The following is a 14,018-nucleotide window of genomic DNA, read 5'->3' as shown; positions in this document are numbered from 1 at the left end:
CATGATTTTGTTTGTCCAGAACTGACTACCGAGGATGGAATAAGCATTTCTGTAATGGTAGATAGGGAGCTCTGACCAGAAATCCATATGGAGAGGACCTCACCGACTTGGGACATGACAGACATGGTGTCTGTAACTTGAAATAACTTTGGACTGATATGAAATGAGACCCAGAAAGCTGATCCCAAGATCTCAACTCCCAACTCCAAATTCTGCACCTTGAAACCACTTCGGCTTCTAAACAATTCAGCGAACAATTTGAAATTACCATAAACTCAGATGAACCATACCCTGCACACATGAACGCTCTGATATTTAAAAATGAAACAATGAATTATTCAAATTAAAAAAATACATACATGCACTCTCTTACAGCAACTGCCTTCTGACATTAAAACCTTATGGTAGTTTCTCTCTTCCCCCTCCCCCCCCAAATTTTAGTGCTATCTGTACTAGTCCAAATCCTTCCTTGCATTCTTTTGGACTCACCAACAGAGACCCTGGCTGAGCACTCCAGATATTTGCAGGATTTGGCCTACTTAGATTTTCCCAGAGGTTACCGCAGCTTGGCAGAGATGCGAAAGGCACTTTGCTAAATAGCAACACTCAGAAGGAACAGAAATTAACAGAAAAAGTGAAAGAGCTTTCACTCTTACACAGCCTTTCCCTCTACTGCCAGACTTGCTCCTTTGCAAGGTTAACCGCTGTGTAACCCACATTTTGACAGTATACCTTCATGATGAAGGCAAATAGTGCACTAATTTGTACTTACAATCCTACCTGTAATCTTTGAGCCTTCACTAGAGTCTCACAACTTGGCTACAGCAAAGGAAAAATCATACTTCAAAAGCTTAGAGGTTTTTGATAGTGTTTCGGTAAAACTTCAGCACCAGTCCTTGGCTTTGTAAGCACAAAATAAGAGACTTTTGCCCTTCATTAGTGTGATTTATTGATTCAGATGAGCATGACAGGGGACAACAGTGACAGCAGCACAAGCCAGACAGCTCTGATACAGACTGCTGACACTCCTGCTGTTAACCATCCATGAAGTATTACAGTTTTAACCTGATTTCTCAGAGCAACACAAGCCTACCACCTTTATTTCCCTATTCTAAAGGTGAGGGCAGTATACTGCCCTGCCATATAACAGATGCTATAGGAAAGGATGACACACACAGCTTCTTTTACAACTTACAGCCAAGCTCTGGTAACCACAGCAATGGCCACACTTGTAGCCTTTACCCATCTTTTCATTTCAGGTTTCATTTAACCAATGTTACATTACTGAGGTCAATGCCTTTACTGATGTTTTTGCAAACAGCAGCCAGACAGCTTAGCAATGAATTTAGGCCACGCTGAAATGGATTAGCTGGCTGCAAATTCCTTACAGCCAATGGTACCATTGGCCATAAGTGCTTTTTTTAAAAGCTTTTAGATACGTTCCTAATCAACTCATGTTTTTCCTATACTTGCTCTCCTCCTACCACTAAAACGCAAAGAGAAAGTCTATAGTAACTAAGCGAACTAAAGTTATAGTATACTTGTATGGCTGGCAGTAGTGCTGAATAATGAGATGATCCTTGCCCTCAAACACATTTGATCAAGTAAAGAGGACAAATATATGGTAGAAGTGAAAATGAAGAGTAAAATGGTAACGCTTTAACAAGATAGAGAAGGATCAACGGCATATCTACAACCAAACCCATATCCTCTGACTTTTTGCCTAGCCTTTCTTGAGGCAATCAAGCGAGGATTCAGTCCTGGTGGAAATGGCCTGAGTCATCATGGTTACCACATATGCCCTTCCAAAATTTAGTCTGCACTGAAGCAGATTAAAATAAGCAGAAAATTCTTTTCTGGCTATCAAACACTTCTGTCTTCAAATCAATGCACGAGAGAGCATTTCTCACCATCTGCACAAAAATGAAACATATACATGGACATCTTTAACTGAAACGCCTGTAACCAAGTAGAGAAAAAAAATGCAATCTGTGGCCTTTTTGTAGGACAAACCTTGAGCGTAAGACATGGAAACTGTGGCGTATTTATGAAGCAGAAAACCTTAAAATGTAAGATTAGCTTCAGAATTCACTCTGAGCTTTGCATAAAGGCGAACATGTTGCCGAGCTTCCTCCAGAGCTAATTGGGTCATGAGTCTTTTACTGCTTCTTGCTATCTCTAGAGAAGCAGCCTTCAGCCCTGAAATTCGTGATGACAACCCTTGTCTGGTGGCCAGTGAGCCAGATGAATGAAACCAAAAGCTTTACCAGTCCCAATTCTCTTTACTGTATTCCTTACAGAAGGAACCTCTGTAGCAGGACTGAAGAAATAGCATGTTAGGCTCTTTCTTCCTTGGCTAGAAAAAGAGCACCACCTAGTATTCTGAAGAATATTTTACTAATACACATGCAATGGTGAGTAGAAATCAAAGATACAACCTGCAAAGTCTTTAGAAGATGTAACATAATGGGAAAAGTACTGCATAAAATCAAGGCACAGAGTGCAACAAAATTCTTAAAGTATTGGAAAAAAAGGTGTCTCATAATGAGGTCACAGAGGAAGAGCACATCCAGAAGGTGGTTTGCTAAGTGACACAGGTCAGAAAGTAGATGGATGGAGTCTGCTGAGCAGCGAAGTGACAGTTAAAGCCGCAGAGATGGAACAGTGTATCACACGCTTTTAGAAACGAACCTGCAACACAGAGAGTTCGCTGCAGTTACGAAACTGATAGGGATGGTCAGGAGCAAATAGAGATGTGAAGTAAGAACAGAGCCGCTTAAATAGGCTATAGGCTGACAAGTGCCATTTAGTGCAAAAACCTGCCGTGTAATAAGGGTAAGGCAAACGATTAACAAAAGGGATTAGTTTCTGAAAGGTCAGGGTCTACAAGAGACTAAACAGAGAAACGATATGAGAGTTAGAAATTTAAACCGTCTGCTGAATATCTGGCAGTAAATTAGGGAAGCAGACAGGAGAATGGAATGTACTGTGTTAGGGGAAGGTATCCCAGAAGCAAAGGGGGGGAAGAAGCAGAACAAGCCAATATATGTGAGTTGGTGTGACCAAAATTTTACACAGCAACCATGGAAGTTGGAAATGCTAATTTATATCCTTTACTACAGAAGGAATTGAACTACAGAATTAATTTGGCATTGAAAGGCTCACAAATGGAGCAAGAAAGATGGTGGGCATTGCAGAGATGCTAAGACCATTTTAAGATATTTCTCTGGGAGTAATTAATGCATAGAAAAGATTTTTAAAGATGTAATTTTCTGCGTGGGTTGATGTTACACACACACACGCACACAGAGAAAGAGAGAGAGAGAGAGATCATTAAATGCTAATTTATCATTTTTTACATACAAAATTTCCATTTAAATTATTTGATTTTTTTAATCAATGGAAATTTTAGGTCCTTAAATGGAGAAAAAACTGAAGTATTAACTAATTATATAGACTTAAAGGATCTTTATTGCTTCCCTCTCTTCTGGAAAGTTTCGCAGAAATTACCATAATTCTGCAATCCTAAGCCACCTATCCTATAAGACTATCAAATGATAAAGTAGGTTGGATTCTACTTAGATGAAAGATTCAGCCTACTCTCTCATGTGTTTTTATAAGCACCTGGAAATATAACCTTAGAGGTGTCCTAAAAAAAAGAAAAAAACCACACACTGACGCACACAGAATACCCCAACAACAGCAAACAGAGGCACTTCCCTCTCCAGGTGCCCACCGACGAGGAGATCAAGCCAGCTCAGTGCATCTCTGCCCCACGGCCAAACGCGCACACATGCACACTCCTCATGAAACAGGGGCAGACAGAGTTTTCTTTCAAAGTAGACGCAGTGATGTGGATAGCGGCCACCCTTTAAACACAACCTTGACAGAAAGGTCCTCCATAAAGTGGAAGACCTTATGTTTACTGCTTCATCCAGGGGTTCCAAAACTGAACGTTGCCATTTACAGGATAAGACATATCAAATGCAAAGCCTATTTAACAAAATTAATTTTAGTTTATGAACACTGATATGGTTGTCAACAAAATAGACTGTCATTTTGAAAGTAAAGACATTGGAAATCTGACACTGGTGGACCTCACCCTGTTCCCCGTGATGCCACCTACTACTAATCTGGGTGAAGGACTTTCAAACAGCATCAGCTCCTGACCTTAGCTCTGCCAAGCTCTGTTCTTAGCACTTTACTCATCACTACCGGAAAGTTCAAACTGACCCCTATTTGGCTAAGGTTACAATCTCTCTTCAGCAACACATGAAATAAAGTTATGTCCTTGAGTGCACTTTAGTAACAAGAAACTAAGCAGAATCATCTGCTGTTTGAGTAATTTTGAATTAACTGGTATTCTTTATTGCTCAGTTCCAGATCAATTAGGCTTCAAAATTCCTCGCTCCCACTGTTTTAGGAATCAATTAAAAATCACTGGTCTCTGTCTACCACCGGTATGTCAGTGTGAACCTGAGATAATCAACACACTAGAGTATTACCCACTGATTTATCATAAAAGGAAGCCTACAGAAAGCTGTGAAACTCCTGACGATGTGGAACCTGGAAATAACTTCTCTGAGCCTGCTGTGGGAAGGGGTCGTGCTACAAGTGCCATGCGAAAGGCAGATGGTGCCTGACTGATGGATCCCCTTGATGTCGCGATGCAGGACGAGATGCAGCAGGGAACTGCCTGCATCCCGCGGGATGCCGGCGAGTAACCATGCTTTGTGCACTGCTGGCTACCTAGTACTCGCTTCCCCGACCTCCGCAGGTGCCTTGCAGCCATATTCTTGCCAGTCCCCTGAGCTTTAGGGCTCTAAACTATGGAGAGCCCTAGATCAGAAGGCGCCATTTAGTCAAAATTGTGCTAGCTTCCAGCTTCAGGTCTCTGGTACTGAGCAGGCTGTCCTCCTGCTCAGCAGCCTCTGCCTGGTTTTCATGGTGATCACATTTATTTGTTCCCATCTGTGTTGTCAAATGGAAGAAAGGAAAAAAAAAAAAAAAAAAAACATGTTCCCTGGCTAGGAAATGAGCAAATGTTTGGAAGCAGGAAAAAAACAATTTAGAAGGAATTTCCACGGTTCATTTTTCTTTCCATTCCCCAGCACAAACAGGGTAACAGTAACAATGCCTATGTGTTATAGCAACACCAAAAAGCAAAATCATAATGAATTAATTAAAAAAAAAAGTTCATGTTGCTAGCCAAGTTCCAATGAAACACTCCAATAGTTAATTAAAAAATGTATTACTAACTTTCCACTAACTCTGTATGAAATGGTGTTCCTAAAAACATTGCAAACAATAATTTAAGGACTTTCATCAAAAAGTTCTTTTTCTATGGCAGATAAAACTGTTTTGAATAATTGCTCTGCACTGCAACATAAATCTGAACTCCTCTTGGTTTTGTTATGCTTAATTTGGCATTAAAATAGTTATTAGCTACTGTTCTGCTGTGATAACACAGTTACTTAAAATACAGGTTGGTCTAGAGTTATGGAAATCACCCTACTTTAAACAGGTGCAAATTAGTGAACTTCAGTGAAGCTGACACAGCCTACAGGACTAAATTTCTCCTTAGATTCAATTACAAATGTATAAATCTAATTGTGTTGCATCCCTGTCAGATATATCAGCACATTGCTTCCATTTTCACATTCAGGCTACACAATTTCTGCAGTCAACAGTCTTTCATCACTGCATTTGCAGGAGAAATGTGTTACATTCACACAAACATAACCCTTGAACCAAGAGCCACCATGCTACTTTTTGCACAGCCTTGCAACCATCACTTTTATTTATCTACAGATATATTTTTGAACTGCCTATACAACACACTCTTTCAGCACATACGAATGAATTTTGGTTTGCTTATTTTGCAACCTTCCACCCTCTTAACATATTGAATAATTTTCATGTCAAACTGAATCATTTTGGTCAGAGTGCTACATTTTGCAGAAAGAGGAGGAAGAAATATCATCTAATAAAATGTGTATTACTTAAAGCAAAACGGGGTTAGGTTTAGCTCAGCTGGTTAGAGTGTGGTGCTTATAATGCCAAGGTCATGGGTTCGATTCCCGTATGGACCACTTATTTGAGGGTTGGACTAGGTGATCTCTAGAGGTCCCTTCCAACCTTACCAATTCTATGATTATATTGCACACCATTTTCTCCACAGGTAACACACAGATACGGAATTCATCAAAGAAAAGATCAAAATTCACAGTCAAATTCCACATCAGCATCATTTCCCTGATTTCTGTAGAGTTGTGGTGGGATAGGTGCAGTGGGATAGGATCAGGAGATATTAGAAACCACTGCAGTCCCCTCTCAGCACCTGTGCCTAAGTTGCTTTTGCATGGAAACCATAGCACAGCACAGGTAAGGGAAATGTAGTGGCCACAGTGTGATTCCAGTGCCAGGTCAAGGATGAGGCTGTGGTGAGCACAAAAACCTAGGAGCTCGTTGGGGCTCCTCGCTCCCACAGTCTGCACAGAGCGTGTATTTACTTAATCCAACTCATTGGCAAAGAAAGAAAAAGCGTAGCCCTGCGCGATGAAAAATGTGATTCAGAAATTCATTTCTGTTCACCAAGGTGGGGGGGGGACACACTATAAAATATGGTTGAAGGAAAGCACTGAAGACCACTTTTCAATTTAAAATAATATAAAATAAAACAGAAGAAGCTGCTCTATCTGAAGCAAGTTCTTAATCAAAATCGGCTTTTAGTTTTACTGTGACGGAATCTGGTAAGCCCTACCTTCCTCCATGAAAAAATACTGTGACTCCCAAGTAGTAGCCAAAGCTCTATAACTAACAGTCATCTTTAAGAGCATTAGAAAAACCTGCATTTTCCTGTGCCTCAGAAGAACCTTTTATTTTTATCCACAACACAGAAAAGCCTAGAGAGTTTCTGTTGAGCACAGGTTCTTACCCTAGCGGTACGCCTTGACAGAACGGGTTATACACTCATCGCGCCGGCAGATGTAGGTCATTAGTCCTTAGCATAACGGGAAGGAAGTGGGCAGTTGCGTGTGTCTGCAGTCTGTTCTGATCGCCAATAATCCTACAGATTCAATTCAAGATTGTAATAACGCTGTACTTAAGAAGACGATTACCTGTGACTGGGGAATGCGAGTAGATCTTCCTTGACCTATATCTGAGTAAAACAAGACTCCGTCTGTTTGGCTCTCAGTGACACAGCCGTCCTGGTTCAAGGACTCGGCTTGTGCCGCTGCCTGTCTGTTCTGCCGAATCCTCCCTTTGCTGTAAATACGGCTCAGAGCCTGTCCTTGCTCATGGCTGTTCCTCCTTAACCCTTTCACGTACTCTTCATCAACTTTCCTACGGAGATAACAGCTTCTGGTTTTGGTCTAAGTATAAACAACTGATGTCTGACCACTTGGTATTACGCAGAGCAGGGAAAAATTACAGATGACCAAATCTGGTGGACGGTGGGATACCGGATGCCTTTCCTGTGAGGCCATGGGACGCAAGGTGGTGGCTGCCCTACCTAGACGCGGCCAGAGATGAGGCTGAGTGCAATCCCCAAAACATATGGGCACACGCCGCAAATGTGGACACACCTGGATCGAAACACAGACCAAACAGTGCTTTTACACGCACCCACACAAGCACAAACAGCACCCGCAAAACCACAAACACATAGAAGGCCTCATCCTGCTCCTTGTCCCCAACTCCTCAGGCTTGATGCTGAGTGACTGACACGGACCATATGTCTGTCCATACCTAGTCTTGAGTGCTGACCTGGGATCTTTCCAGATGCTGGTCTCCTCCTGCTGACCAGCTAGTCTCAATTGATATTCACTAGTAGGTCTCACACACACACAGAGATTACATCAAAAGTACCTAGGAACAGAGTTCAACGAGCAGATGAACCACATGGATCAGGCACAGGGTTTGGCCAGACATGGATGCTGACCAGCAGCCATTTTCCTTGCAACCAGCCCCTTTTATCTCCGCCTTCTCTCATTTTCCCACATCTTCTCCTCCCAGATCTATCTTGATTTCTCCTTTCTCCACCTTCAACTCCTCCTCTGAATTCCCGCAATAAGCTTTGCACAGGCCCACAACCCCCCTCAAAAAACAGACGAAAAGTTTGCACTTTCCCGTGAAAATCATGGTAAACATGGATTTCTTCTCCCTCTCCGGTGCAAAATCCTGGCTTTGCACCTCTTCCAGGTGACCCTTGAGAGGTTGCTGCAACAGCGCATCAATTGGTGTCTCAGGGGTCCTGGTCTTTGCTACCATCTCTGTTCTCCACTGAGCATTTAATTTACTACTTCTCCAGTTTCTTGTCTTTGTTTCTTAAGCCGAACAGCTGCTAATCAGATATCCTTATGGACGAGCCAATCTGCTTTGTGTGTCCAGTAATGAAAAGGCAGAACGTCTCCCTTTTTCTCTCTCTGCAGTTGCATCATCAGTGCCCTAGTCACTGCATTGCAAGCAGCATGAAGCCATGTACTCCGGTGTAAGTCACCCAGACCCACACGCCTTACGGAGAGAAGCAGCTCTCCGCGAGCAGGCCACAGCTCTGCTCTCCTTCCAGCAAACTGGGGCTCACAGTGGGGTAGGAGGAAGCAATTCTGCCTTACTGTTTTGAAGGACTGTGAAACACTGGAGCTCTTTTAACTCTTGCCCACTGCAGACCATGTACCAAAGGATCATCAAGGCACAATCTGGCTTTGCTGTACTTTCAAAACGTTGCTCAAAAAAATATCGGTCTTAATAAGAGAGAAACTAAACTTTAATGTGATACACAAAAAGAGAAAGTGATTCACGCTACCACAGCACATTTCCACTGTTTATTTCCAAAAGGGAATATAAGCAAAGATAATTCTTCTCCCAGTCCAAATACTCAAAACGATGACTCAGATACTAAATACCTATTCTATGGCATACCATTTCTCTCATCATTTAGAGTGACAGTCTTGCTCTCACTGAATTTAAAAAATCAGTTTTGCTTTGTAATGAATGAAATCAAAATTCACTCTAGTATGGCTAATTTTTCTGCACTATGCTAAGCACTGTCAGTGTCTCTACTTCAAAACCTTTTGTTTCTATTAGTGCTTCTATAGGAACAGGCCTGAATTAAAAAAAAAAAAAAAAATTGTGCTTTTCAGAAATCCTTTAAAACATGAACATGAACCTACCCATAAGCAAGCTACCTAAAAAAATACATAGTCTAATAAAGTTAACAATCTGACCACACTGAAAAAAATGAATATCAATTTCATATTCAAAACATGACACACAGTTCCACGAAAAGACTGATGAGGTTCTCAGCATACGAAAAAATCATAGGATACAACTGAATTATCTCAGGAACACAGCTTCTTATATGAAAGCCAGAAAAATGCCTCAGTAAGGGCCAATATATTAAATAAGCAGAGAATTAGGCACAATTCCTTAATCCGTGGGATTCATAATAAAAAATTATCCACATTAGAGCTATCCACACTAGAAAACTCTACATTTCTAAAATTTTAGCTACAACTATCTTTGCAATTGTGCAGGATGAAACATCCTCTGCAAGAGCTTCTCTTTGCAGACTAACCAATTTACTTACATTGCTAATGGTTAGGGGACCAAAATCATAAACCCGTGTATTATCCATCCTGACTTGCAGAATCTTTGAATCTGATCTAACATTCAGACTTAACCATTTTAACATTTTTCATACTACCAGTCACAAATTAATCTCATCTCTTTAAGCTACTCTATTAGTAATGCTTTTCTGAATTACTAAGCATTGGAAATTCCTCTTTCAGTATCTCTTCTGAGTTGAAACCGAGTAGAAACGTGTTGTCTGAACTTCAGTTTGGAAGATGGGAATGACATGCTCTTATGCCATAACCCTGTATGACTCACATCAAGTTACAGGTGCATCAAGCATGACACCACACCAACAACTCAAGGCAGACAGGTTTTAATACCAGGCACTGCATAATGACCGAATGTTTAAAAATGACTGAATGTTTTAGAGTGCTTTGTATTTTCAATGCCCTATGATTGAGGAAGACTAACATGCTATTATTTCAAACTGCAGCTGTAATTGGCAATGGAATGAGTTTTCAGCTCTTTTATGAAAACATGAGTTTTGTACAAAAGATTACAAATCAGGTAAAGCTTTAGTTCTCCCTTATCTGCTAGGGTGGGACTCACCTCGCCTAACTTCAGTCATCTAAAATTAGGAAAGTACTTAAATATGTCCTCTGCTATCACCAATGCAAGGAGACAAAAACTTCCAAACAACCACCTTAGGACTGACACATCCTCTGAAAGTGTCTTTTTCTACTGAATATTTGATTACTTAGGCTAGGCACCTAATAAGATGTCTAAAATCAGCTGAGATAAATCCAAATCTGAGTGCATAACTGCTTACTGTATGTTTTCTGTTTGTTTAAAATGTTATTAGGATTGTGAGTTTCTCTCATAGATCTTGCTCTTACAAGCTCCCAACTCTACTGATTCCCACCATCAATGTTTTTTGACATCTCAGTATGGGAGCCTCGTAAATAAGTGAAAATGTTATTCTTCATTGGGGAAAAAAGAATGTAGCTTTTTAACTGTAAAGAATCATTTGAGAGCTGCATATAATCACTTTAAACACATATCATGGGTTTTGGAGGTTAGATTTTCTGACATTTTTAGACTGATACTACCTCTTTGAAGCAAGGACTGTAATTACTTTGTCTTCAGGATGCTTTGCTTTTGTTTGCTGAAATACTACTCTAAAAGCAGTACAAATTAAAGTACAAGACAGTTAAATAATACTTTTCAAGCAAAACCACTCAGCCAACCATTTGACATGAAACTCTGTGCAAAATATTTTATTCAGAACAAAATGTATTATATATGTTTAAGCACTATTCTTTGACAGAAATTTAAGATATTTAATGCTGTATGACAAAAAAAGAAACATCTTTAATCTCTTAGGTTTGAAACTAGGCAAGGGATGAAAAAACTCTAAGTAAGTATTTCCATGATGTTACGTATTTTCACTTAAGGACTTTGATTAGACAAGTTCAGGATATAATCAAACATAAAATGCAGGTGCAAACTGTCTTTAATGTAGACTTTACAGGGGAAATCAAAAAGAATGATTTTTCAATGAAAAAGAAACCCCTCTTTTTTAAAGTGAGGTTTATGAAACAAAGCCTCAACCTGCGAACATGTGGCGCAGTACACAGGTACTGCAGTGTGGAGTGGATTACAAGAGCACGTGGTTGTGGGAAGGCAGAGGGAAAAGGATAAAATAGAGGAAAGGCAAAAAACACTCATTACTCATCCCAAGGGAAAAGAAGTGCAACAGGTTTTTTTGAGCAGGGGATAAGCTAAGGCAGATATTTCTGAAGCAGCAGATTGCCTCCTGCTCTTCGGTCCTACTGTTTGCAACAAAAAAAGACTTTGTTCATGTTCTTCTTTTAGAAAATGACATTGTGCCCAAAGAATATCTGCATTTGTTATCAATTTTTCTTCCTAACCAAAAAAACACCAAAAAAGTCCCCCAAATACTGTCTAACTAATTGGGGAAAAAGGAGCAATAAAAAGGATTAACACTGTCATTCTGTAATTACTAGCTATTACTTAAAATTCTAACATTTTTCCATAAAATATTCTTAGTTTTCTGATAACATGATAATAATAGTCTTATTAGTAAACGGGCCACTAATAAAGTGCCACTCCGTACAGCATTCAAGTGGCAGTAGCGTAATCCCTGCGTATCTTATGCCAGGACACTGTCTGCTGTGCCTTACAAACGGCTCCTCTCAAGCCTTGCCTGCCCGTATTTCCAATTGCAGGCCAAACCACTCACCTAATTCACGCAGTAAGCCCAATTATTTACAGATTGCTAATACAGTTATACCCATACAGCTGTAACCAGCACTTATTTACAAACTGATTGGAGCAATTCCAGGCCTAATGAAGGGGAAGGGTAAAACAAAACGGTTCTAAATCATCTTTTTGTTCCCTCGACATCTATCTGCCCTACATTATACCACCATAAAAGCAGTCCCTCAAGGGTTCTCCAGCAAGCTGATGGACTGCAATGTGTTTCACAATTCCTGTGTTTGGTCTTTTACTAATTATTAGAAGCTGGCAAAAGAATCAATTAGAATCAACCCAAAACTACTAAAACAAAGTTTTTCTTGCATATTCTATATTACTCTTTAAACCAATGAGATTACACTTTCGTACTTTTTGGTTTTTTAAAATGGAAATTGGCCTAATCTTAAAAAGTTCCTTTTCTGTTATATCTCTTACAGTCATTTTACAGGCAGTTTTCTATTAATGAGATTTTTCCTCTCCTAGATATATATCAATGAGTTCACTATATATTTTATCGTCAGTCCACATGAAAATAATTCTCTCAAGATTCAACTTCAACATTGATTAAGATACACTATCTTAAAACTGGCTTACTTGTAGTAACGACACATCAAATTAAAAATTCAAAACTGGGTACTCTGCTTTGCAGAAAATCTACAAAATACTGGATATGTATTGGCTTTATTCTCAGGTCAGCTGTATAGCAGATTAGATCTTTTAATTATCTATTACAGAATAGGAAGTAGCAGTCTTAAATCTATTCTGTTCCATTTATGACCTGGAGAATTAAATTTGACCCTTTAGAAAGCTCATTTAAGCATCACGCAGCCAGAGAAATGGCTGTTTTTTTTTTTTTTAAAAAAAAAACTATCACATAACTTTCAGTTGAGATAACATTATACTACAGAGCCAAGAACTGAATTTCCATTGGAAGTACGCATCTTCTCTATATTTTCGGACGTGCTGCATACCAGTCCCAGAAGCATTGTCTTGCTCTCCTCTTCTAGCTTTAAATACAACTTTAATCACATTCAAGACAAGTTGAGCACTCCCACTCATATATGTAAAATCATAGAGTAATTTAGTGGGAAGCACCTCTGGAGGTCACCTAGTCAACCCATCCAGTTAAACCAAGTGGCTCAGTGCCTTGTCCAATTCAGGTCTGAAAACCTCCAAGGATGGAGCCCTCAACCTCTGGGCAACCTGTTCCAGTGCTTTACCGCCTTCCCCGTGAAATTTTTTCCTTATTTCTAATCAGAACTTGCCTCACTGCAAGTTGTAAGAGCTGACTCTTGTCCTTTTGCCATGTGTGTCTGAGAAGTCTTCTACAGCTCCCCAGCAGCAGGTAGTGGAAGACAGTGATAGCATCCCCCAGCTGCCTGTCCTCTGGGCTGCGGGTGCCCAGCTCCCGCCGCGTCTCCCTGTGCGCCCTGTCCTTCAGTCCCGTATTGGATGATATGCCATATACAGTAAAGAAAACTCTTCTCTTGCATCTGCTATAAGGAACTTAGGATCTCCAGGGGAGGGTCTACCTTTCTAATCTGAACTTGTAGTTTTAGACCACCAGATTTTAATAAAATCATCTAATTTAGAAAACCCTATGTGTAAATTTCAGGCTAAATGAATGACATTTCTTTTTGTTTTTTTCTTTTAGATACATACAAACATCAAAATAAATTTCTTGCCCCAGAGAGCTATCAACCAGCTACCAAACACATCCATTTCCATTTGTTTCAGATTGCAGCAGTCTGGCCCCAGGACAGGCCCAGAGAAGACAACACTGAAGCCTGGCTAGTAATGCTTCCAGAAGAAACTTTTTCTACAATTAAATTATTGTAGAATTTACAATTAAATTCTACAATTAAAATATTAGTCATAAAATGACCTTGAGGACGCCTCCCGCCCGCACCAAAAAGTCACAGCCTGACTGTGGGGAAGCAAGGCTGGATTTTTAAATCGAGGCGTATCCCCAACATACAAAGCAATTTGTGCTGGTTTTCAAGGTTCTGCGCTCGACATTGCGATTTGCAGGGTCAGGCCTTAGAGCAGCTGCAGCAAGTCCGTCGCGACAGTAAAGCGCAAGCCGCCCTCGGCACCGGTCCGGCGGGTCCCGCTGTCCCGCACAGGCATTACTGCCGAGCTCTCCGTTGCCTCGACACGCG

The 14,018-nt window shown here is 40.4% G+C and overlaps 1 protein-coding gene and 1 non-coding gene across 2 annotated transcripts in view; one reads left to right on the top strand and one right to left on the bottom strand.

Annotated features, from left to right (window-relative positions):
- Positions 1-14,018, bottom strand: part of ABLIM2 (actin binding LIM protein family member 2) — a 140,780-nt gene that overhangs the window by 111,127 nt on the left and 15,635 nt on the right. The gene's annotated exons all lie outside the window — the stretch shown is intronic.
- On the top strand, positions 6,022-6,092 carry TRNAI-UAU (transfer RNA isoleucine (anticodon UAU)). The gene has a single exon. It is a non-coding gene; the product is annotated as a tRNA-Ile (tRNA).

The sequence above is a fragment of the Rhea pennata genome, chromosome 4 (genome assembly GCF_028389875.1).
Source record: "Rhea pennata isolate bPtePen1 chromosome 4, bPtePen1.pri, whole genome shotgun sequence".
In the NCBI taxonomy this organism is placed as follows: domain Eukaryota; kingdom Metazoa; phylum Chordata; class Aves; order Rheiformes; family Rheidae; genus Rhea; species Rhea pennata.
This window is presented reverse-complemented; position numbering and strand designations above follow the sequence as displayed.